Here is a 25,575-nt window from a genome sequence, read left to right as displayed (position 1 = left end):
GCCATGGGCCAAGGGGAAGGTGAGCTGTTTCTACCAGCCCTGCAGTCAAGGGAGCAAGGAAAGGAGAAAGCTTTGGGTCTGGAGTGGACTTTGACCCACTCAAAGATCTGCCCATCAAGCCACAAGGCCCAGCTCCTTGGCCACGGACCAACCCTCCCACTCAGCAGCACTTTACCCACTCCCTGGAGCTCTCTTCAGGCTGCGACCCCCTCCCCAGCCCCTCTCCTGGGCCCGTGTGGAGTTGGGTGGCTCTGAGATCCTGTGGGCGAAGCAGGCTTCTCCCCGCAGGGACCCTCCTAACCAGAGGTGCGCTCTCAGAAATCCTCTGGGTGACAAGTGGCATGTGACCGAAACCCCCGGCCGCTGTGCCATTCCACCAAGGCAAGGAAAGCAAGGAGGCACCAGCCACTCCATGACCCCCTCCCAAGTCCCCGTCCGGCCTCTGGCCTTTGAAGAACACAGGTGACCTTCGACTAAGGGTGGGGCTGGGAAGAAAAGGATACGCTGTGCTTGGGAAGGTCGCGGCCTGCACAGGGTGTGTGTCCATGCTCTTGCCTCTCATACAGACAGAACCCAGTGGGCCAATCAAATCCCACAGGTGGGAGGAACCTGCTAAGTGCCAAGACCAGCATGTGCCAGATGTGGCCGAAGCAGTGGCCTCCACTAATGTTATAACAAAGGCCAGGTCCCAGTGTCAGAAGGGAGGCATTCCACCCAGAGTCTGCGAAGGAGCCCAGGAGAATACATCCCAGCCCACGTGAAGGAGGGAGCAGATGCTGGCGTCCCGATCCTTGCCTTCTCGTGGTGGCAGGATGGTGAAGTGGGCTCACAACCAAAGCCCAGTGCACTACAAGTGGGCACAATCAAGTGGGGGAGAGGGAGACCCTGCCTCACCACAGCTGGCATCAGAGGCAGCAGGGGCAACCACGCTGAACACCCCTGTCCTGCTCCCCACAGCTGCCTGGAACCAGTGTCACGCCCACATGTGGCTCCCCTTTAGAACGGGCACTCGCTGAGAGTGGGGTACACTGTGCTCCCCTTTCACAGGCTCTCCTCTGTTCCTGCCCCTCCTAAGCCGAGCACAGGAGGACAGGCTCCAGAATCCCCATTGAGTGGACTGGCCTTCCAGGCAGAGTGGCAGGCCATGCCCTGCTGTATTATACACTGTATTCTTTAGCCATTTCTTCTCCCCTTTCTCAAACAGAACTTTAACACAACAGATGAGGAGTAGGTCTAACAGCAATAGGGGGGCAGCTATCCCTCATTCAGCATCTAAGGGTCCCAGGCCCTGTCACAGGCACTCTAGAGATGACATTCCTGCAGAGAAGGTACTACCGTGCCCATTTTACAGGGGAGGACACTGAGGCTAAGCGTGGTGAAGTGACGGCCACACATCTACAGAACGGTGGGCCTGACTGCAACTCAGGTCGGCCTGGTTCCAAAGTCTGTCTCTCTCCATCACACATTTCTCCCAACTAGTTCTCCTGTCTGACCACTAGATCTAGGCAGGGGCAGGCCTGGCTGACCTCTTTTCCCCTGTTGCTCTGTACTGGGTTCTCTGGGCGCTGGTTTAATGTACACCAAGTGTAATGTAGGTGACAAGCATGACCCCATTCCCAGCCACCTGCCATGCCCTGCTGTGATGTCCGAGGCCTGCACGGCCACAGCAAGCTGGAAGGTCTTCCCAGGAGGAGAAGCAGGAGTGAACCCGACCTTCCGAGGCAGTCCCAGTTATCGTGTCAGTCAGGAAGGGCCTCCCTGCCCGCTCCCCTCCTGCTTGCTTTGCTCTGCGGGGGGTGGTCAGACTTCCAACCATTGGGATAAGTGGAATTCCTCTTGGATGAGGAGCCCTGTGGCTTCTGCTCACCAACTTCCTTCCCAGCTTGGGAATGTGTTGAGAGCAGGAGTCCTGATAATTAATTAGCTCTCCTCCCCAGGTGCTCACCAGACACAACCAGATGGTCCCAGCGACGTGCCCTCTACCGCCATCCTCCCCTTGGAACCACACGGCATCTTCCCCTCAGGCTCCCCTCCATCTTTCCCTTCTGTGCTGCAAAACCCCGAGAGAGCCCCTTCTCCCCTTCTGCCAGGCCTGGGCCCAGACAGCCCCAGATGGGCAGGGAGGACGTGAGAACCCTGGTTCAGGCTCGCAGGACTGAGAGTTCTAGGTGGGGCCGAAGTTCAGACAGGTTCCAGTTTCTCCTCCTGCCTTCAGTCAGTTCAGTTAGGGAGATGAGGTGGGATCGGTGCGGGTGGGACCCAGGGCTGAGTCTGCCCCTATTTCTTGGAAATGTTAAGAGATGGCTCTACATCCAAGAGACCCCAACTTAAAACCCCAAACAAATAAGGCCTGGCCGGTACCCCCTCCCCACAGGAGGGCACCACATAGAAGCTGCTCCAACCAGAAGCAGAAGCCCACTGGGGCCTCTACAGCACCACGGACACACCACTGGCTTTCTGTTGGCACCTCTAGGTCCTAGGAGGGGTGGTGGCCTGCAAGGTGCATGGCTGTGCCCTCTAGACGGCCAGCCTGTGCAGGCACACTGGGCCCAGGCAGGGGTGTAGAGTAACAGAGCAGTGGGGTCCCAAGGGCAAGGAGTTGGAGTCAAGCAAGGCTGGAGCCGCAGCTGGGAAGCCCTGAAAGGTCCGAGGCCCAGGAGGCGGGATGGCCCTCTGCAACAGGTCCTGCTTCGGGGAAGAGTGCACAATGACTGGAGCCCAGCATCGCTCGGCAGCCTGTGCCCCGGTGCCAGCAGCTGTGTGACGTGGGCTCTAGCTGGTGACCCTGCTTCACTTTTCTGGGCGTCGGTTTTCCCACGTAAAAAATGAGCCTGAGCTGGACGACCCTCGGGGTGGCCGGGAGCTGGTGTATGTGGTGTGATGGGCAGAAGGCCTGCTTGCAGTTACGCTCAGGACACGTTCACTGAGATCATGACTGTTGTTGTTATTTTCATAAGCATCACTCTTTTTGATTCGAAATATTCTATAAGCTTCCTTTCAGACAGCACTACAAAGTAATGGGGGAAGATCTGAGCTTACAGCCCAGAAAGTCACATTCCCTGAATTTTTTATGCCCAGAATCGAAACTAGTGAGGACAGGGTAATGATGAGTTGATCAGAAGCTGTGAGGGGTTTGGCCAGGTTTCGTGAGCCCGAGTGACCCAGGACTGGCCCGCCCAGGATCCAAGAGGCACTGACCTCAGAGCTGTCAGGAGAACGCAGACAGGTGACTGGCTCTTCCGGGCCCATCTTCACGGGGATGATCTTTGGGGTGAAGCATCTTTATCTGGGGCAGCAAGGGTTAATGCAGGGCTGGGAGAGGCCAGGCAGCACGGAGCACTCCCTGTTTATTAATAAGCTATTTATCACCAGCTTTGCTTTTAATGCCATTTGGGCTTAATGTCGTTAATGAAATATAAATACCCATGCTAACGATGTCGGTCAGAGGCAGCATGGGCAGCAGACGGCTTGCGAAACAGGGCCAAACCGCGGGGCACGCTGGGGAAGAGGCTGAGAGCTCGGGAAGCGGAAGAGGTTCCCGCTGGCTCGGCACCCCTAGCCCCCTTCTGCTCCCACCACAAGACTCCCCAGCTGGCTGTGCCGGGAAAGGCTGGGAGGGGGGCAGCCCGGGGCTGGGGGAGAAGAGACCTCCCTACACAGGATGCTGTTAACTCCCAGAGAACACAGCAGGAGCCAGAGCTCACACCTCAGGGGCAGTGCCCACCTGGGCATCAGGCCCCTTGGCTGCAGGAGACTGGACTACCACCAGCTGGCAGCAGGCCCCTCTCGCTGCCCTGACTTCTCTGACCCGTGGGAATGGAGCCCGGGTGAGAGAGGTCATTAGAGGGAGCAGTAAGGATGCCATCACATTTTCCAATAAAGACCCCTCCCCACCCCTGGAATGACATCCCAGGCAGCCTAGTTCCAGTGGATGGCACACCCTCCCTAAGAAGCTGGCAAGGGGGCTGCTTGGCAGCCTTGAAGGTAGCTCAGAGACGTGGGCAGACGGGTATTTCTGGTCAGTGCCCCGAGGCCTCACAACATGGAGGTGGCCCTGCAGAGCAGGCTGTTGTCCCTGACCTCGTGCCTGACCTGGCCTGGCCCCTCCCACACAGGGAGCCATCCCTCCGTCCTCTCCCTGGGCTCAGAGCAGATGCCTTTAGCGGATGACCACCTAACCCAGATGACCCCAGGAACTTCAGGCCTCGACCTCAGGAGACTGATCCCAGACGACAGCCTCACCGGGCGGAAGTGGCCCTGGGACTTGCTCCCCAGCCCAGAGACCACAGTGCCTTTGGAGGGAACTTGGACTCCACTCAGCCAAGGGCCACCTGGGCCCAAACAGAGGTTGGAGACTTTGGCAGGTGGCTGACCTTCGCACCATCCTCCTCTCCCAGTACCGTGGTGAGGGGGTCGTTGTGCCACAGCCCCACCCTGCTTGCCAAGCCCCCAAGCAGCCCCCCAAGGGCTCTGCCTCTTCCAGAGGGAGCTCCAGGCTGTTCCAGGGAGGGAGTCCCACAGCCTCTGGCCCTAGGTGCTCAGAGTTGCCTGAGAAAACGCAGGACCACTGGCAAACTCTGAATTTCAGATAAACAGTGAATACTTTTTTTAGTGTAAGTATGTCCAAAACATGGAATATGGAACATACTTTTACACTGAAAATGATTTGCTGTTTGTCTGAAACTCAGATTTCCCCGGGCATCCTGTATTTTTATTCGCTAAATCTGGCAATGCTCTCCCACTCCTCAGCAGGTAGCACCTGGCCGGTGGGGTCGGTTTCTGGTGGGCAAGCAGGACTGGAAGCGAGGGGGCAGAGACCCCCACCCCGTCTTGAGACAGCAGTCTCCTTTCAAGGGGCCCTGTTCAGAACTGTCCCCCACCCGCCCTCTCCCCTCACTGGTCACTACTGCACTGCCCAACACCATGGCTCACCTGTGGGGGTCCCCTCTCCCCGCACCCCCCAAAGTCACCTCCATGTCCCCAAGGAGTACCGGACTCGTTTGCTGGGGCTTGGTGGAGCTCGGCTCAGCGGCTAATCCCCTGGGTGGCTCCTGTCAGATTATTAATTAGCTAAAGCAGATCGGTCCTGGAACAACACACGCTTGGACTTCAGATAAAGCAGGCCAGGGAAGCCGGGCCGGGGGCGGCTTAAAGCGACAAGACCCCGTTTCTGAACTGCTCCCCGAGGTGGGGCTGTGGCGGCCGGCAGGGCTGGGGCAGGGCGATTGCTGACAGCCCCTCTGCGCTCCTCACGTCCTCTCAGGAGAGCACCTCGGAGGGGGCTCGGGGGTTCGTGCAGACGCACCTGGACAGGGGCGCAGGCGGCCCCTGAGAGCAGCAGCCAGCCGCAGTGGGTCTTGCTTTTTAATAAAGAGCTTGTGCCTGAGCAGATCGTGTCACTCAGAATTCTTCAAAAAGCTTCTTATTCCACTCAGGGCAAAAGCCTGAGTTCTCACGATGGCTCCGAGGCCTGCAGGATCCGGGGGCCACCCCGCCCGACCCCCTTGACCTCACACAACATCTCCCCAACTCCAGCCACACCAGCCTCCCTGCTGTCCTCCAACGTGCCAGGGGTGCTCTCGCCTCTGGGAGCTCACACTTGCTGTTCCCCAACAGGAACCCTCTTCTCCCAGATATTAATTAGGGTGGCTCGCTCCCTCACTTCCTTCTGTCCTTACCCAAATGTCACCATCCCAGGGACGCCCTCCCCAGACGCCACACCTAAGCTGACGAGCCATCCACCGCCACACACACTCCCTATTCTATTCTATTCCCCAAACGTGCTTCAATTTTCTCCCCGACACATGTCCCATCCAACATCTACTTTATTTCTTTAACTCATTTATCATTTGCCTCCCTCCACGAAAATGCTAATGCCACAAGGACAGGAATTCTTGCCTTGTTGGTTCACTGCTGCAGTTCCAACCCGGTTTGTAGTGTCATCAAGCATCAGTAATGCTTGACAGACGAAAACAAAAAATGAATGCCTGGAGGTTAGAGGTCAGGATCTGGACCACCACCTCTTCTGGCTCTGAATCCCATGTGGCTGAGCCCTGGCCGACCTCAGTGGGCTCCCCAGACACCCACCTTTCCCCCACAATGCTATTCGAGCCCACCCTTCCCTGGCTCTGCAGCACACCAAGTGTTACTTGTATCCTGGTCCTAGCATCCCCTAGATGCATTTCCACGTTCTGGGCCTCCCAGGGATGTCCTAGGGGACCCATCTCCTCGCCACCCCAACCCTGCCCTACCAGCTGGGACTGCTACTCTCTCTGCCCGGGAAACAGCACGGGGTGGGACGACGGTGACAAGGGGGAACACCAGGGCTCCCAGTTGCTGCCCGGCCCCAGCTCTGCTGCTGGCAAACTCCTGGACTTGGATTGTTTTGACTTGAGTCGGTGAAGCTGAAATATTTGAGTCACAACGGCCCTAAACTTCATTACCAGCTCTCAACACAGATTACTAAGGGAAAAAAGTTACTTTTAATTGCTTTTCCCCATTAGCATTTCTGGAGAAGAAACTAGTGATTAATTACACCTTCCCTCCCCTCAACCGCCCAGGGCCGCAGGGGTCCCAAGCGCAGGCTACCAGAAGGCGGCTCAGGGTCAGAAAAGACTCCTGCTCCTGAAGCACCAAGAAACCAGACTAAACTGGGTGGTGAGCGGAAGGTGGGGACCATCCCCAAGGCTGATTTAACAGAGAACCAGCAGCTGACGGTGTGGGGAGGCCCAGGGGGGCGGCCTCATGCCTCAGTGTGGTATCCTCTGGGCTGAAGGACTTTCTCCCGGACCAGGACTATACCTGGGTGGATTCTAGAATCAGAGAGGCCAGGGAAACTGGGAGAAGACAGAACGGGGGAACCTGAAGATCTGCAAGAGAAGACGACACGTTCCCAGCCACTGGGACTCCCCTCGTGTGCAAAACTTGCCGTCGCTTCTCCAACGCCAGCGTGTTCTTCCTGTGGAGGCTCCAAGGTCACAGGACGGAGGCAGGGCAGAGTGCTTCTCCCCTCGTCCACGAGATGTTAACCCTCCCAAAGCCATGGGCCGCTGTCCCCTTTGGAGCGAGCGCATCACCCTGGGTAGCTCCAGGCGGGCAGGCGCTGCCAGCCTTGCCCAATCCCTCACCCCTTGGGTCTGTGCCTGGTGGAACCCAGAGGCTTCCAACGCTGCTAGGAAGGCGGGAGGCACAAGGGAGACCTGGGGAAGGAGGCCCAAGGCAGGGATGTCGGCAACACCAGGCAGAATCCTCACACAGACTAGAAGCCAGAAGGATCAGTAACTCTTCCCACACCATATCCCCATCACGTCTCTGCCCAGTACAAAGTGGCTACGACCTTGGAGTCCACTGATTCAGGGTGTCACCTGGCGGGGGGGGGTGGAGGACAGGGGCCCCCGCTCCCCTCAGCCAGCACCTCCCTCTCCAGATCCCGCCCCTCCACGCCTCCACCCCAGCTGCAGGCTCTGGAGCGGCCAGCCCCACACCAGATCAAAGCCCTGGAGGACGGAGTTAGAACTGTCCAGTCCAGTTAGGAGTGAAGGCCGTGGATCTAGTGCAGGCCATGGAGGCAGAAAGCAGAAGAGCCTCCCATGCATGCACGGACACACACGCCTGCCCACCCAGACGCACCCTCCCCCAGGGCTCAGCCCAGTGTTTTGATGCCGGCAGACACACCCAGGAAGACTGGTTGACACCCCCTTAGAGCCAGAGGCACCAGCTGCGCGTCTGGGACATCCCCATCACCCCCCACACGACGTCATCGCCAGCCTGCCCTTCTGCTCCCTCCTGTCACTCCCCCTGGAGGTCAGGCCTCCAGAGCTTTCCTGGAGGGCTGAGCTGGCCCATATCGCTGCCAATATGTTGCCAGCATGGGCAAGTCCTCACTGGGGCCTCCACAGCCGGCCGGGACAGCTTCACACTGACTCCAGCCAGGCTCTGGTTGCTGTCTGGGCTACGCAGCGCCCGCCCGGGGGGTCGGGGATGGCTTGGCTGTCACAGCATCGCTGCTGTGACTGCCTGCCTTGTCCTGGCCCAAGTAGATGATACCGGGACCCAGGAGAGCGGAGCCTCCGCTCAGGAACCCTGGAAAAAGGGACAGTGGCCTAGGTCAAGTCAAGTCTGATGAGGTACCTACGGCAATTCACACTGTGAACTGCGGAAAGACTTTCCATGTGGAAAGACGGCCAGGATCCCTGCCCATGAGCTGGGGCTGGAGACTATGCTGGCCGTCTGGAAGTGAGGGGGTCTTAGACAAACCCATTTTTCAGCTCTTAAAGCTGATCAACTGAGGTTCTGTGCATCCAGGCACAGAGATCATATTGAAAGCCACAGCGAGAGGAACTACACGAGCTTCTAGGCCCAACCTCAGACCCAGCACAGAACCCGTGGAGCAAAGACACAAAACAGGCTTCAGTGCAGCATCTTAGGGCCAAAAGGACAGTGAGCTGGAAAGTCCCTTCTGAAATCGGTGCTAGATGCAAGCAGACCTTGGGCCTTCCCTCCACATGGTGCTGGCCCAGGGGCGCCTAATGCACTCCAGCAAGCTTTCTTAGCATCTAGCACAGCGCCCAGGGTGGTGCTTCTCCCCTTGGCACTGTCAGGTGAGAGAGAGGAGACGCAGGGCCAGGCATCGGGGGCCTGGAATGCAAGAGTCACCCTGGGGTCTTGTCTCTTCTTCCCCCATTCAATCCATCAGCAAGACCACTTTACTCTCCCTTTAAACACACATGGACCCTGCCCCCTTCTCCCCATTTCCCCCTTCTGTCTCAGCCACTTTTACTGATGTCAAATGGAGGAAAGGAACAACAACCACAAAAACCTGTCTGTGGGACATTCCCAGGGCGAAGAGAAAGGTTCCACTTGGTTCCTAAAATCACCAAAAGCCCCATCCCAGAATTTAACCCAGTGGCTGAATTCAGACTCTCACTCAGGCGGCTGCCTCCTCATTTCTGCCCGTGCCGCCGCCAATCCGTTCTCACCACGGCAGCCCCAGCCATCTTCTTAAAACAAAATCAGATCACTTCACCTCCCTGCTTGAAACCCTCCAGCAGCTACCTGTCACCCAAAGAATAAAGTCCCAACTTCCCCTGGCACATCATGTCCTACATACCCCAGCCCCACCCCATCCACCTCCCAGCACTGGGGCCTCTCTCTGTCCCCTGAGCTCCCTGAGCTCTCGGCCTCAGCTCCTCCAGACTAGTTCTCCCCTGCTGAAATATTCCACCGCTCTTCGGATGGCTATCCACTTCCTATCCTTCCATCTCAGCTAACTGTCGCCTCCTCAAAGGAGCCTCCTCTGACTGCCCAGTCACTTCCCACCACCTCACCCATTTCCATTCCGCACTAATGATTTCCTTGTTGTTTTCTGTGGGTTGGTTTGTTGTCTGCTTACCCAACCAGAACTCCATGAGAGCCGGTCGTCTTATCACCCTGTCCCTAGTGATCGGAAGACACCAGGCCCTCCATAACTGCTGAATAAACATAACCAGATCTTCTGTGGCATAGCCAGAAGTGGGGAGAATCTGAGTCAGACAGGATCAGGCCTGCAGACCAGGCCTGAGCACAGACTTGCCCCAAGCCCACACTCTGGTGTGGTGAGGCAGGCCACCTCTGAGACCACGGGTCACCCCTGCCACACAGGATCCTAGCCTGTGACCAAAGGGCCGGGTGAGTGAGAAGGGGCTCGGCCATGACATTCCCACTTGGAGCCCTCTGAGTTCCCAAGCTTCATTATCAAGCCCAAGATGGCCGGTGCCAGGATGCAGGAGTCCCAGAGGACTCGTGGAGCCCATACCCCATGCCGGGTGCAAATCCCAGCTGGCATGGCCCCTGGGAGTCAACCGTGAGTGGAAAGTTCAGAAAGGGAAAAACTAATGGGCATGTTTTGCCGAGGGAATGAAGAAAACAAAAAGCCTGCCGCTGAGGACAGAACCGGCAAACACTGCCCCCTGGAAAGGGGCTCCACAGGCACTCTGGCAACCTGCTCGCGCACGGGGTACAGGGAGCTGGGGAGACCATCCAGAGGCTCAAAGACGCGTGGGCTTGCCATCCCAAGACCCGTGATCATCAAGGAAGTAGGGTGGAGCAAGAAGAGCCCAGGAGGGAGCAGAGAAGTACAGGTGCCGGTGCTGACCCGGCCAGAGGGCTGCACAGCCAACAGCCTCCATGGCCCCGTCGCCATCAGGGGACAACAGCCGTGCATCTCAAATGTGGATGGACCAATTCCTGAAGGGCGATCGCATTCTGGACACCAGGAAGAAGAGTCTCAGACACGTGGTTGCTCCACCACAACAACCAAACGCCACATTTACATCTGATTTGCATATCTCTAGGCCTTATCCAGGGCTTCTGCTAGTTCCCGAGGTGGCATGGCCCAAAACGACCAGGCCTGCAGCTCTGGGGACCACTCAAACCCCAGTGGGCACCAAGGCACACATCTCTGCAAGTGCTTCCTCCCTGCAAGTTCAAAGTCCAGAGTTGCAGCACTTGGCCACTGGAGGGAGGGGCAGGACACGTCTGCCCTTGGTGCCCATGGAGGGAGAGCACGGGAGGGAGAGCACAGGTGGGTGAGCCGGGGCTGCGGACTCCAGCCTGGCACACGCAAGAGAAGCAGCCCCCAGCCCTGCCCTCCCAGCCACGCTCTCGGCCCTCAGCCTCAGCCCCCACCCTAAGACGCTGTCAACTTTACCAACGCCCAACCCACTGGGCTGGTTCCCTCTGGATCTTAAGAGAATACTGACTAATGATCAATACATGGTAAGTTACCTGCTGTGTGTCAACCCTCCACCCCAAGAACTGCCAAGTTTGACACCTACAGGTAAATATCTGACAGTACAAGCCCTATAGACTACCCACCCCAAGCGTAAGTACTTGCCTTAAGCAAGGGCTACTTCTGAGCCGGGGTCAAAAGATACCTGTGGCCTCTTCTCTAAGGAGGGTCCTGCCTGGGCTGGTGGGCCACCAGGAGAGCCCCAACAAGTCATGCATGAGCTCACAGCAGAGCAGGAGTTGCTGGACACACAGACAGGCTGGACTTACCGTTCCCAGAGGTGATGTTCAGAAATGACCTGACACGTAGCTCCAGGAGCAGTGTCTGCCAGAGCACAGGCCTCACCCAGAGAACCTGCACGCTGCTGGCACCGTTCAATGTCATACAATGGTAATGCTGGGAGGATTCTTCAGGGTCAGTTATTCCAACCTCTTTATTTTACAGGTGGGGAAACAGAGGTCCAGAGGGGAAAAAGCAGTGAATCGACAGCAGAGCCAGGGCCAAAATGCAGATATCCTGTTCCTAGGCCCCGGCTTTTTTCTCGAACTTGCAAATTCTCACTTTCACTTGGGGTGGCTAAGCTACCACCGCTGAGAAAGGCCTACGCAGTCCCTCCCCTAAGAAGGAAGCCCTGACCTGGTCAATCACAGCTCCCACCCACGTTTCCCAGTGGCATCTTGGGAGTGGGGAGCAGCTACCTTTGCATCCCAAGAAGCCAGGGTCCGAAGTCCATTCCAACACACGCCACAAGAGTTGGAGGACCCCCTTCTACAGGACGGGTCGACGCCGTAACAGCGGGAAAGGCAGGTGGGCTGGAGAGGGTCTTTGCCTTCACTCAGCGAGGTCTGTTTACCTACCAAAAGGAGAAAGGAAAACAGATTATTAGGCTACAACTGACACCCACAAAGCTACTCAGAGAGAAGGACAATGGAGGGTAAGGTTCGGACACCTTGCCCGGCAACAGGCCAGCGAGGTAAGAGATTCTTGGACCTTGTCTACCAATCTGCGGATGGCATTGCCGTGGTACGTGCCACGCCTGACCCTACAACAGATGCACCCTTTGCACAATTATTAGCCAACTGCTATGCAGTCGTCGCACCTAATAAAAGAATCAAACAGGTAGAAACAAAAATAGGCCAATCAGGTGCCACCCCAGGTAACAACAGAGCCATCACAGCCTAGATTTGGCACCTGAGGTGAAAGGTCAGCCTGACAATGAATCAAGCTGACACTGGAAACCAGATCAGACCCACACAACCAAACTAACCCTTGGCCTCCCCAACCTCCTGCTCCCTCCAGACTTTCCCTCCACCAGCTCCCAGCTGCTCCCATGACCCCCTGATGGCCTTATGGGAAGTCTCTAAAAATGGAATCAACAGGTGTCCCTGCAGCTACCAGGATGGTGATTTTGGCTACTTCTCTTTCCTTCCCCCTCCCCACTCTGGTGCTGTGCCCTTACATCTCATAAAAAAGAAAAGAGGGTGAGATTCCATTGTGATAGGTGTTGAGCCAAAAAAATGTGGCCAAAGAAAGTTGGTGCCCTGCTACCGGCAACCTTTGTGTCAATTTAAGCAAATATTGTGGTGTTTCCATGGTGATTCCTGTTTTGAATATCCACTACACTCACTTTTTAAAGGGCTTTTCCTGTTTGCGTTTCAACTTCAAACCTGTAAATATTTTTAGCCTTTTTAGAAAAATTAGCCCACGTGCGTGCAAACACAGACACACCGCCACCTAACTCGGCACACAACCTCCCAGGCCTGGAGTCCCAGCCTCACGGATGTGAGAGTGGGTTGCAGGAACCCCGAGGGCACTGTCCGTCTGCTCTCACACCCACCCTGCGTACAAGGCTGGCATGAGGGAAGGTGGCGGCTGAAAAGTTCTTTCCTGCAGTACCCACAGCGCCTGGCCTGTGTATTCCCAAAGCCTGTGAGTGGGCTCGGCCCTGATTCCACAGTGTGGCACGGTGTGGGCAGCTGCCTGGCAGGTTCTCCCACTTGGCCCAGCCCCTGGATCCCCTGGGGCCTCCCTGGAGTGCATGAACCCCTCCTCTCTTGCCTCCCAAGGTTGGGCCATGAGTGGAAGGGGGAGCTGGTGCTTCGAAGGCCAGAGCTTCCAGCATCAGCTCCACCCTACCTCCGCTCTGGGCAGTGCCACCGAGACCAGCTCCCTGGGAGAAGCATCAGGGAGGGCCTGCGACAGTGGTCCCAGGCTTGGAGCAGCCCAGGTCCCACCCCACCCCTTAGCACCACACAGGGTTAACAGCGGGTTTCCTGGTTTCCATGGATTCCCGCCAGGCCCCTAATGTGAGTTTCGTGTGATTTGGGGGAAGTGGATTTCCTTTGTTTTCCAGTTTGGGAATATTTTTTTCTTTAAAAAAGAGGAAAAAACACTTTAATGGGAACTTCAGGGCCACTGGGAGACTCATTCCTCTGGGCTCTGACCCTCCCCTGACTGTTGGTCCAGAATCCCTAAAGCCCGGGGCAGCCCACCCACCGACCAAACATCTCTGAGCTGGAGGAAGGGGCGATCACCTACAGATCCTCACCCCCAGAACACAGTTCTGCCGGGGGCGGGGCGCTCCACTCCCACATCCCACAGCATGACCGCTACCCTACCTGACAGCCAGCTGCTTATACCGCCGGCTGACACTCCTCCCCTTCCAGGCACACACGTTTCCCCAGAGAAAAGGCAAAGAGCTAGAAAGACCAGAGTCTGACCACACATAAATGGTGAACATGACTGGTTCAGAAGGGGGTTCCAGTTACAGGGGAAGAGGGTCTTCCAGACCTTGGTGGGGCCCTTGTCCGGCCTCCGCCAGCTGACGAGGGGCCTACCCAAGGCAGAGGGACCTTCTCAGCTTTGGCATCAAGGACAACTGAATAAAGGGTGCGGCCAGGCCTCCTTTTCCTCCATCCTCCTCACTCCTGCCACCCTCCAGCCCTGCCAGGGTGCGGCCTTGCTCCAGGACTGTCCCCAACCAAGCAGCCTGACCCAGTTACCAAACCAGGGCGCAGGCCACAGGGCCTGTCGTGGACAGGGCCCTCCCACAGCACAGGTCCCAGGGCCATGGCAGCAGCAAGAATCCTGGTCAGCAGGTGCACAGCCCAAAGGACGGAGCTCTCTGGCCAGCAGCTCCAGGGTGAAGGGCTGAGAAGCCAGGTGCAGGCACGGAAGTAAAACTGGGCCAAGAATCAGAAGATAGGGGTCTGAGTCCCAGTTCTGCCGCTTAAGTCACTGTAGGCCCTGGGACAAGCCATGTACTCTCCCCAGGGCCCATCTCCTCGCCCGTCCAGTGGAGATAACACCTTCTTCCCTCCTACCTAGCAGACATGGGGGATCAACAAGAGACGTGAAAGGCGTTAAGAGTGCTCCAGAAACGCTCTCGACTAGCAGCACCCTCTTCTTCCAAGTCTCTTCAAGGTAACCTTCCAGAATCTACCCCAGGCAGGCCCATATGCCCCTCTACTCCTCATGCAGCCTTCCCTGTGGCATTTAAATCCATATTGGACTAAAGTCATTTGTTCACAAGTCTGTCTCCACCACTGATTTTTAACTCCTCAAGGGCAGAGACCAGGTCTTAATTATCGTTGCATCCCCGGCATTTAGCACAACAGCTGGCCCACGGTGTGCAGTGTAAGTGTTCATGAAACTGAACTAGTTCCTGATTTCATGTCAGAATCAGATGGGCCTGGCTCAGCTTCATCCCTCTCCTCTGACAGAAAACTTCATCACCTATTTTCACGCTCCCTTCTGTTTAGTTTCCCTAAGCCCCAACCTGTGTCCTGGGCTCTCCCGACTCCTCCATCAACGCCATGAATTAATAACTTTCAGGTTCAAGGAGACCGCTTGGTTACTTGACCCTTCTCCAGCTGATTCCAGTAAGAACTGACTGAGCACCTACTATGTGCCAGAGAACATGCTGGGAGTGGAGGGCACACCCTCTGCCAATAGGCCTATGTGAGAAGCAATGATATTCTTTTTCCGGACGCCTTCTGTTCGCCAAGCAGTGTGCTGAGTGCTGTATGATCTCATTGAATCTTTACAGCATGAAGTAGGAAGCATTACGATCCCTGTGGCTAGATTAGGGAGGGCAGGCACAGAGATAAGAAGGGACTTGCCAAAGGTCACACAGCTCACAAGTGCTGGACCCAGGCCTGGACTCGGGCTGACAGACTCCAAGGCCCACCTCACTTGAAAGTTCCTCTTCGTCCCCACCCATGACCTCAGCACCCACCCACACCTCATGCTGTTTCCCCTCCTGAATCTCAGTTCTCCTGACCTCCAAACAGGTCTCCATCAAATCCTCCAGAGCCACCCGAAAGCACTCAGAGATCACAACCGGAGGGAAGGCAAAGGCCAGGCTTAGGTGCTTGCTTCCGGCTGGGCGGCAGGTTGGAGGAAGGTGAGGCCTACGGTGATGCACCTGGTGAGCAGGAGGAACCCCTGGATCCACCTGGTAAACAGGGTCCCAGCTGTGGGCGTGACCTCCTGGCGAAAGAAGGGGCTGAGCCACCCAACGCTGTCACCTGATGGGATAAGGACAAGGCGGCCAGTCGGGAGAGGGCCACTCTAAGTCAGGAGGCCCTGTGGGCACGGGACAACTTCTATTTCTTCTCTCCAGACAAAGGGTAGCTAAGGGGCTTTACCGGGGCGGGGGGGGGGGGCGGTACACAGAGATTTCGGCTACCTCCCCCAAAGTGGTACCTCCTACTGCAATGAACACCTGCCTCAAAGATGCAGGACTGAGAAGCAGGGCCACAAGATCCCCTGCTTTTCACTGGATGAATGTGCAATGGGGGGAGGGAGGGGCGGGGTGGCACCCATCATCTCCCCAAAGGCGAGAAGACCCGGCGGGGGGAGGTGGCAGGAAAAGATCTACATCCGAGAGGATAAAGGGGTAGAAGATCAGGCTGGGTGGGGAGAGGACAGAGCCCCAATGAGCAGATTTCATAAACCACCTGGAGTGAAAACAAAAGCGCAGACGTGCACATTGCCCAACTTCAGGGCTGTATGGAAAAGGGAAAAAAAAAAAAAAACAATAAAAAAAATCCACATCTTAATACAAAAATCCTACATGATGTGTTGTGGCACGAAAGTGTTTTTCACTGCATTTTTCATCTGTGATCTCACACAGCCTACGATGGGTACGCCCAACGCAGCAGGTATTTGATGGTACACAAACAGGGCAAACACATACACAACAAGAGTGAGGGCAGCAAATATTCAAATTGGTCCAAGCTGGCATCTCATGGCTTCAAGTGGCCTCTGGAGATGGCTACGGTGGCTCCGAGAATGGGCCCCTTTAGATTCCTGAGGGAGGAATCAATGGGGCAAGAACACAGCTCAAATGGAAAGAAACATGTAGAGTTGTGAATTCTCAGAACTCCACCAGCGGAACTCCGGGCCAGCTGGTTATGTGGCTTTCTGCACTTACAGTGCTGTCCTGCTGCCAACAGGGGCCAGAGAGGGAACCCACACACCAGAGGCCCCTCCTGTGTGTCACTCACCCCACAGTTACTGTCTGTCTCCTTTTTGCCCCACCCCTCACCCTTTTTAATTGTTGGATGAGTTTACAGAGCTGTGTGCCAAAAACAATCAACTCTAGGGAACAGAGTTATACAAAAAAGGGCGTGTCACCAGAGGGAGACGGATATCTATGGAAACCACCACCTTTTCACAGTAGCCTAGGTAAAGACAGGGGGAGGGGGGCAGTGTGGGCGTGGGGTCATAAGCTCCACCCAGAACAGGGCCCCCCCAAATGCTGGGGTCACTGAGGAGCTGAGGGAGCCACGTCTAGTACAGAGGGTCAGGAAGTAGGGTCAGCCAGAGACCACCACCAGGGCAGGACTGTTGGAACTCAAGTGTGCACATACACTCACGTGCACACACATGCCACCCCACCAGATCACTGGGACAGCAGTGGTTTAGTGGTTTAGTGTACAAGCTTGGGAGCCAGGCTGCCAGGTATGAGCTGCCATTTACAAGTCTGCCAGGTACGGGCAGACTACTTTAACTTCTCTGTGCCTCAGTCTCCCCATCAATAAAATGGAGATAATAATAGTACCTCCTACATACGGTTATGAGGATAAAATAATGTATTATGTGTAGCATGCTGAGAAAAGTAACTGGTACATAGTACGTGCTATAAGTACTTAATAAATAAAATCAATCAAAAGGGCTAAATGAAGAGAACGGGGGAAAGGTTTCCAGCCTCTGCCCCTGTAGAGGAGGAAAATAATAATAGTTCACATTTATTAGGTACTGTGTACCAAGGGCCTTAATACATTAATGCATGTAACCATCGCAAGAATCCAATGAGATAGTTTATTATCCCAATTGGACAGTTGAGGAACTAAGACTCAGAGAGGGATGTGACCCACCCAAGGTCACACACCGGGAAGTGATTTGAACCCAGGCCTGTCCGACACCTGAGCAACATGCTGCTTGGCAAGGAGAGGGAGAGGGAAGCGGGTGGGGAGGAAGCAAGGGAGGGATGATGAGCTTCCAGGAGGTTCTTTTTCCAGACTGGACTTAGATGCACAGCAGTGCAACCCAGATGTGTTTTTCCCAAGCTTACAAAGGAAAAGGAAAATCTTCCAAGCCAGTGACTGCCGATGGAAGGAACATGAAGTAGGGGAAAGCTGAGATGGCCAACAGGCTCAGGTATCCACATTCCTCAGGAGGTCCTGTCCCAGTCCTGACCCCAGGAGACAAAAGATGCTCTCCAGAATCAGGAGGCCCTGATGGGGAAGCAGCAGAGTTTGGGGCCCACCTCCCATCACTGAAGGCCCAAAGCCTAGGAAAGGTCCTATTTCTGGGTCAGAAACCTGTGAACAACCCAAGTGTCTGCCTTCTAAGAACTTAGGCAGATTCCTGGAGGGGACAGGACACAGGCAAGGAGAGCCTAGGCCTCCCCTGTTGCAAGGCCAGGCCCACGGAGGCCCAGGAGGCCTGGGAGGCTGAGAGCTGCTCTCAGAGGCTGCCCACCCTGAGCTGTCTGGCTCTCACCTTGCTCGGAGACAGAGGCCACACAGGCTTGGTGGCTCAGCCCTTTCTGCCATCGACCACCCAAATTCATTCAGATATTTCCTCTCTCCCTTGCTTTTTTAAAAAAATTTAATGTTCTCTATAATTCATCCGTCCCAGAAGATAATCGATAGAGCCCGTAATGAAAATCTGAGCCATATTTTATGATCCGCTGCAAGCAGAAAGGGCCACATCAGCAGGTCCGGTTTCAGCTCTCCCTATCTGTCTTGCCCACTGCCCCGGGGATTACTTATCCAGCCGGTCCTGCCCACAGCCCCTCACCCAGAGCTCTGCCCTTGGCCACCCAGGAGGGTGTGAACCGCCCAGCTGGAGGAGAGGCTTGGGCCACCACCCCGGCGGCACCCCGGCACCCCGACCCTCACTCTACGAACCCCAGTCACAGGATGGTCACCCGCCATTCCAGGGTCTTTCTGGAGCTGCCCCCCACCTGGGACCCTGGCGCTCCCACCCTCGAATCTCACAACCCTCTTCAGTCAGGGCCCTTCCAGAAGCCTGAAGACCCTCACCAGGACCTGGAGGTCTGCGCCGGCCTCAGGGAGCCAGGCCAGCTCCGACCATGGCATTCGCTCCCCACCAAGAAAGGCCACCCGCCCCTGGGGGGTTCCCAGGGGATGCTCCTAGGAACACCTGGGACCCTCGAGTCAGTGGCGGCGGATCGTGATTACTCCTTATTACTACCTCGAGCACGTCCCTCCTCTCCCTGGTCTCTGCCCTGTGAGGTGAAGGGTGTGGATGAGCCAGCCTGAGGGGACGCACGGGGGGCTGAGGGGGGCAGCCCCCTCCTGCTCTGACAGGGCCCACTGGGGGAAAACAGAGCCCCGCCCCTTGCCCTGGCGCCACCACTGGGAGCCAATCAGCAGGTGAGGCCCTGCTCCTCCCAGAATGCCTTTCTGCCTGGCACCAATCAGAGAGCGGCACATCACCAGTGCCGGAAGGGGCGACCCCAGAGGGCCCAATCAGAGCCCAGAGGATGCCCCAACATCCCAGGAACACAGACTGAAACCAATAAGAAGTGTGACTCAGCCATATCGTGGACCACTATGCAGCCATTAACAGACAAGTACAGAAAGCAGGAAGCTGGGGAGACAGAACTCATATGACTCTATCATTTAGAATGCTGTCCAGTAGAACTTTCGACGCTATCCAGTACGGTAGCCACTGGCCGTGTGTGGCTATGGAGCGCTCGAAATGTGGCAGGTGTGACTGTGGAGCTGAATTTTTAATTTTCTTTAATTTTAGTTTAAATGGCCACATGTGCCTAGAGGCTACTGTATTGGACAGCGCAGGTTTAGAGAGAGAATTTCATCGATGTAAAAATAAATTCTTAATAAAAAATTTAAAAGCCTATTATCCAAGGCAGTAGAACAATCATTATTAACTACAATAACAGAAATAGTTAATGTTCAAGTATGCTGTGTGTCAGGCTCAGTGCTCAATATTTCATACGGATCATCACACTGAATCCTCACCACCCTCCAAGATACATACGATCGTTATCCCCACTTTATAGATGAGGAAACTGAGGTTGAGCAATGTTAAGTAACTTACCCAGAGTCACAGCGCTGGGGGACAAAGCTGGGGCTCAAACCCAGGTCACTCTGTTCACCTAACCTGTACTTTTAACTACACTACATGTTTAAAAATTATTTTCTTCACAGTTTTTTGTATTTTCCAATGAGCCATGAGCATGACTTACAATCAGGAAAAACATGTTTTTTTTAAAAAGACCTTAAAAAGAGGCAAATCCTTTTTCCCCAGGAGGGAAGTTTATGAAGGGATTACTGGGGCCCCTGGCCAGCTGGGCCTCCAGCTTTCAATCAGTGAAAGGGTGGTCGCAGGTCCCCTCTGTCCCTGACCCTCCTATTGCCCAGATGCCCGGTACTCAGGAGGCCTCGGGCCCACAGACAATGCTGGGCCTAGGATCCTCCAGCAGCCAGGCTGCCAGTGGGATCCAGTTTCCTTCCAGCCCCACCCTGGAGTCAGTTCCTGACAGGTTTCTCAGCAGTTTTGCAATCATGACCCAGGTCTGCATCTTAAAGAAGGCAGCAGGCCATGGGGCTGTCTGCAAAAGGCAACACACACCATTCTTACCGTGGACCACCCTTTCCCACTACCTTCTAGAACAGCCAGGAGCTCGGCCAGCAACCAAGCCTGGGACATGCTGTCTGCCCTCTGTGGGCATGGAGAGGCTTGTTTTTCCCAAGGGGGGACAGTCATTGCCCCCATTCACCCACTCTTAGGACTGCATCTTGGTTCAGAACAAGGGGGATGAAGAAATTCCCCTTGGGACTTCCCTGATGGCGCAGTGGTTTAGAATCCGCCTGCCAGTGCAGGGGACATCGGTTCGAGCCCCGGTCCAGGAAGATCCCACATGCTGCGGAGCAACTAAGCCTGTGAGCCACAACTACTGAGCCTGCGCTCTGGAGCCCACGAGCCACAACTACTGAGCCCGCGCACCACAACTACCGAAGCCTGCGCACCTAGAGCCCGGGCTCCGCAACAAGAGAAGCCACCGCAATGAGAAGCCCGCATACCACAGCGAAGAGTAGCCCCCGCTCACCGCAACCAGAGAAAGCGCGTGTGCAGCAACGAAGACCCAATGCAACCAAAAATAAATAAATAAATTTATTTAAAAAAAAAAAAAAAAAGAAATTCCCTTGAAAGTCCATGATGAAAGAAAAAGGCCCAGCAAGTACTGAGCCCAGCTAGAAATGGAATCAGGGAGGATTCTGAGTTGTTTTTGCTTTTTTTCCATAGCACTAACCTGGAGGGTGGGGGACAGGGAGCCATTACCCCACTTGATCTGGTTTCCATTTCAGCTTTTTATTTTCCCTGAGATGCACAGATTGTTCTGGTTTCGGGGTAGGCAGGATAAATGTCCTTACTTAGAAGGTTTTTATTATTATTATTATTATGGATTTTTGGTTCCGTGCTGTCTGCAGTTCTCTGTCATTTCCAATCTACCTTAGGTTCCCCCTGGATTTATATATTTATTTTCTGGGGTTGGTTTCAGGTGCTTCTAGTTTATCAAACAATCAGCCCTGTGAGGTACACTGGGTGTTTCCAGAAATTACATCACAAAAAATCATGCAGTTAAAGTGTAAGGGGAAAAAAAAACCATAGCTGGTGCTTAATTTTATATTTTAATTAGCGACTTATTGTAAACGTAGACTTTTAAAATGGAGGCGCCTAAGCAAAACCAGTAAACACGTTTTTCTAATGAATTAATTTCACCTCTTCCCCCACCCCTCCTCCTCCTTCTCATCCTCGTGGCAAATGTCATCTTCCAGATTTTCTTTGCCCTCCTTTTTTTCTACTCTGCTTCTTAGTCCTTGCGCAACACATATTAGAAAAAGGATACCCTGAAATTAGACCAGGAACCCTGGCACCCGGGACTCTTACAGGAGCCCCGGCTTGTATGAGCACGGAAGAAGCCTTGATAGTGAGGCTCCTAGCTGAGGACCCAGCGCGAAGTCTGCCGCTGTGTCCCTTGCTCTGGCCCCAGCCCTGCTTCACTGCTGCCAAACCCCGCTCTGCTGGGTCCCAGAGATCCCTCTGCTCCTGTCAGCGCCCTAAGCTCAGGAAGGGAGACGGAAGAAAGCCCAGTGCAGTGCTGAGTGCCAAGGCAACAGGAAGAGGGTGGAGTCGCCGGCCACCTGGAGCCTGAGCAGGAATGAGGTGAAGAGACCTGGAGAGAGAGGGAAGCTCCCGGTGTTGTGAAACCCAAGAGACCTCTGGTTGCCTGGAGCAAGGAGGAGAGGTGGCACGGGAGGGAAAAGGAAGAGGGAACACAGAGCCAGAGAAAAAGAAGCCGAAACTAGAAAGGTCTGTCCAGGTCACATGGCAGCTCAGAGCAAGGACACATCCACCAGTCCCAAGCACCCCCTGAAGGGTGCTCTACCCCTCACAGAAAGCTCCCAGCTTGGGGGATAGGGGGCAGTGAAGGAGGCTAATTTGCCTCTTTCGGTCTAGTTTCTGGGAGAGAAGGCTGAGGATAGAGACAGAGTTCCCTGCTCCATCCCAGGAAGGGTAGACAAGCTTCAGATGTCCTAGAGAAGGGAAGACCCCCGGAAGCTGCTTCTGCCCATCATCACAAGTGGATACCACGGGGAGCCTCAGTGTCGCTGTTCACTGGGGCACATTTGAGCCCTCCTGTCACCCCAGAGGCCAGGCCAGCTTAATGAGGACAGGTGTCCACCCAGAGCACCGGACAGGAGCACGCCTCCTTCTTAGCACTCCCAAAACAGCGCAGAGACACCCTGGAGAAACAGGTTTGCTTTGCAGACTCTCTTCTGGGGCAAGTCAAGGTGTTCAGTACCGTGGGCAAAACCCCACCCTGGCTATTTTTATTTCGAGCAGGAAGAACTGTAACGCTGGGCTCAGGAAGGGCTGTCATTTACCTGCTCCTGCCTTATGACCACACTGGTAGGGGAGGGGGGCACTCAAGAAGGCTCTAGAACACCTGGTGGCAGAATCCTGACTCCTACTCCCTAAGATTCCCAAAGAAAGGAGGGAGGAGAGGAAGGAAGAACCTCCTTCCTCCAGGGAGGAAGGGGCTGGACCTCCATGTCATCATGCCCTGTTGGGAACCCAGACCCAACCTCACGACAGATCCTGTTCGGTTCAGCTTCAATCGGAAAGGAAGGCTCCCATCAAACAGGGGCCGGGCAGGGATGTGGGCACTGAGATTAGGAATTTGGAAAACCATCTGAGGAACCTGGCCCTGGGAAGACAGCAACAGGATTTAATACCTTATCCCGGCTGTCTGGTAAACACCCTGAAGCATCCCCACACTCCGTTAGGCAGCCTCAGATTCTCAGGTGTGCCGGCAACGGGCAGGTAGAGACAGACGTGGGCAGAGACAGGAAGGGGGGCAGTGTAGGCCTGAGGGGTGGAGGGAGGGAGGAGCTGGCCTGGGAGGATAGGATGGGTGGCAGCCAAGCCAGACAGTCAATGAAACAGCTGACAGGTGCAAGGCAGGGGGGCAGGGAGAAGAGAAAGGTGAGCTGGAGGTTCACAGTACTTGGGGATGCCACTGTTACACCCCAGGGTGCTCAGCGGGATGAGAGGCAGAGTCAGAGGCTTGTGGGCCAAAGACCTAAGAGTTCTGGCAGCCTTTTCTCCCACCTAAAGGAGAAACCCAGGCCACAGGCTCCTCCAAACCAAACAGGACAAAGCAGCAAGTGGGGGCCTAGCTTCCAGGGTTCACTGGCCAACCATGAGAGCAATCCGCTGGTATCCTTTAGGGTCACCCTCTCCCCAGCACACGCACACATATACCCCATGCCGAAAAGAATGTCACATCAATCAGAATGGAGCTTCCTTCTACTCCAGGCTGGAGCTGACACGTGACAACAGGCGTTGAGAAGAAGCAGGGAGGGTGGGAAGCAGCCCTGAGCTACTCAGAGGGGACCCGGCTCTCCAGAGATGGCTCAGGGAGAGTGAAGAGTAGACCAGAAAAGAAGAGGTAGCCAGGCTGTTCCCCAGCGTCGTCCGGGGCAAACCACCTTTGCTGTGATCCAAGCACAGAGGTCAAGCCTGCCACCTCTGCCACCAGGCCCACCAGGCCACACCACTAATCCTCTTTTCCCATTTCCATCTGCTCCTTGATGTAATTACAGTTTTGGATTGAAATCCACCCGAAGTGTAATCCCCCTGCCTGATGCACTCTCCCTGCTCTCAGAGAATCGGGAACCATTTCCAAAGCTAAAAGACGCACCACTTTTCAATGTTTTCATCTCTGGTTTCTTTCAGCAACACTCTCAAAGCTGTCCTGGCCATCTCCACCAGCACTGGTCCTCCCTCTCTGCCCCCTCAGAACCACAGGGCCTCCCGTGTTCCCAGCAGCGGGAAGGAAGAGGTTCCTGGCCTGTTATGGGTCCAGGCTTGGAGTCCCTTGCCTTCTGAATATCCTCTAAACCCCATGATCCCAAGAAATCCCATCCATAGCCCCTTGATCCAAGAGCCCCAGATGGAGAACTTTTCTACTCCAAACATAATCACATGGAACGCTGGCCCTGCTGCTGGAGGCCGGCCTGACCCTCAGACACTTCCCACCACCCAAGTCAATGCAGACCCCTCTGCTCCAAACGCGAGCCTGCAGGCCCTCGAGGAGCCACCAGGAGAGGCTGGGAGCCTGTGCCCACCCTCCCCTGCCCCAGTGCCAAGTTCCCTGCAGTCCAAGAGCCAAATGCTAACACCCAGAGCTCACACCGCCTGCAGTCAAGTGTCTTCTGCCGCCATTTCCGCTCCAGTTTTTCAACTCTGGCCTTGCCAGTATCAACAGTTTGAATCTTTGCATTAAACACACACGCGCATTCATGCGCGCACGCGCGCGCGCACACACACACACACACATCACTCTCGAACAAGGAGCGAAAACACATAGAGAAAAACCCCACAAGACCTAGGGCTGGGGCTGGGAACCAGCGTCACTGGCTCACCGTTTCCCCCGCACCAGGCAGCCAGCCAGAGAACCCAGGGCAATACAAGCTACAGCCCTCGCCAGACATTAGGACACTTGTTCGGATCCCTACCCTTTGGAAGCTGCCCCCAATGCAGCGCTTTGGGCCCTTGCTGCTGATAATTTTTCAGAGATAAACAAACCGGTTTGGATAAAACAAGAACCAACCTGAATTCTCTACCCAAAACTCAAAATGAATCTCTCTCATCATCCCTTTCCTTCCCTTCTCCACCTTCCTGTGCTATTATCCAGTTCCCTAAAATTCAGACAACTTGTTTTTTTTAAAAAAAATTCAGTCCTCTAGCCTTTTTTGTTCATGGACACTACCATTTGGTCCAACTTGAAGAAATGCTGGCTTATTGAAAACATCCTTCGTCCAGTTTCTCAAGTATGCCCAGGTCAGAAAGAAGAATGGAGAAGGGGATTGTGCCGGGGAGTCTCTGCTAGACTGATGTCTGGCCTGGGTCCCTTTCCCTGGCTCTTTTTAGGCTCAGTGTCTTTCTTTCACATTCCCATGCCTCCCCTAAACCTGCAGCCCCTTTAAAAAGAGTGTTGTGTGGACTGGACACCTGGTCTACCCCTCCTTTTGCGTAGCAGAGGAAAGAAGTTGCTCAGTACCCCTTGGGGGTTCACCAGGTTAACTGAGGCTCAATGTCAAGACAGGAAGGAGGCCAAAGGGCAGAGAGGAAAGACACAGCCCTGAGGTCTGAGGCCACGTGTGTCTCCCTGCAGGCTCAGTGTGTGACGTGTCTGCTGACAACCATTGTCATTCATGCCTGACGCACCCTCACCCACCACCCCGTCCCACCCAATCATACCCACCATGTCCCCCCAGCCTCTCTGCGGGGCATTCTGCTTTACGCCCTAAGCCAGTCTGGAACCTCTGCCAGGGCTCCCGCCTCCCAAGTCACCATCTGTGGGGTCTGCTCGGTCCCTGTAGCTAATTTACACCCGTCAGGGTATAAAATAGCAGAGGCATAAATGAAAAGTCCAATTTCTTCAAATTTGCATTGTAAAACCATCCTTCAACTTCCTTGAAATAAATTTTACTATTTTATTAGTGCAAACAAAATGGTAATAAAACACTAATACAGCGCCTTGTATCCAGGGGAAGAGCTAAAATTAACATAGAGCGAGCAGTGTTTGCTATTACATTCAATTACCTTTTTACTTGAGATTTACATTCTCATCCCCTTAATCTCCATAGTAGTGGCTTCAAAATCATCCCTCCCAGGCTCTGCCCTTCCGGAGCCACCACAGCTGGAAGCCAGGCCTCCCGCCCAGATGGTGCTCA

The 25,575-nt window shown here is 55.0% G+C and overlaps 1 protein-coding gene across 12 annotated transcripts in view; it reads right to left on the bottom strand.

Annotated features, from left to right (window-relative positions):
- The window catches only part of CASZ1 (castor zinc finger 1), a 149,961-nt gene that overhangs the window by 105,178 nt on the left and 19,208 nt on the right, over positions 1-25,575 (bottom strand). For 5 of the 12 annotated variants that reach the window (XM_089901420.1, XM_089901390.1, XM_089901424.1 and 2 more), the window contains exon 2: positions 11,038-11,621. The gene's annotated coding sequence lies outside the window, so the exon portion shown is untranslated. Of the gene's footprint in view, positions 1-11,037; positions 11,622-15,050; positions 25,571-25,575 lie in introns of those variants that run through there. The other 7 variants (XM_089901397.1, XM_089901395.1, XM_089901430.1 and 4 more) reach the window with 3 other exon arrangements.

This window comes from Delphinapterus leucas, chromosome 1 (assembly GCF_059928025.1).
Source record: "Delphinapterus leucas isolate spDelLeu-1000000601 "Yukka" chromosome 1, BTC_Dleu_Yukka2, whole genome shotgun sequence".
NCBI lineage: Eukaryota > Metazoa > Chordata > Mammalia > Artiodactyla > Monodontidae > Delphinapterus > Delphinapterus leucas.
Note: the sequence above shows the minus strand (reverse complement) of the source record. Positions and strands in the feature narration are given on the sequence as shown.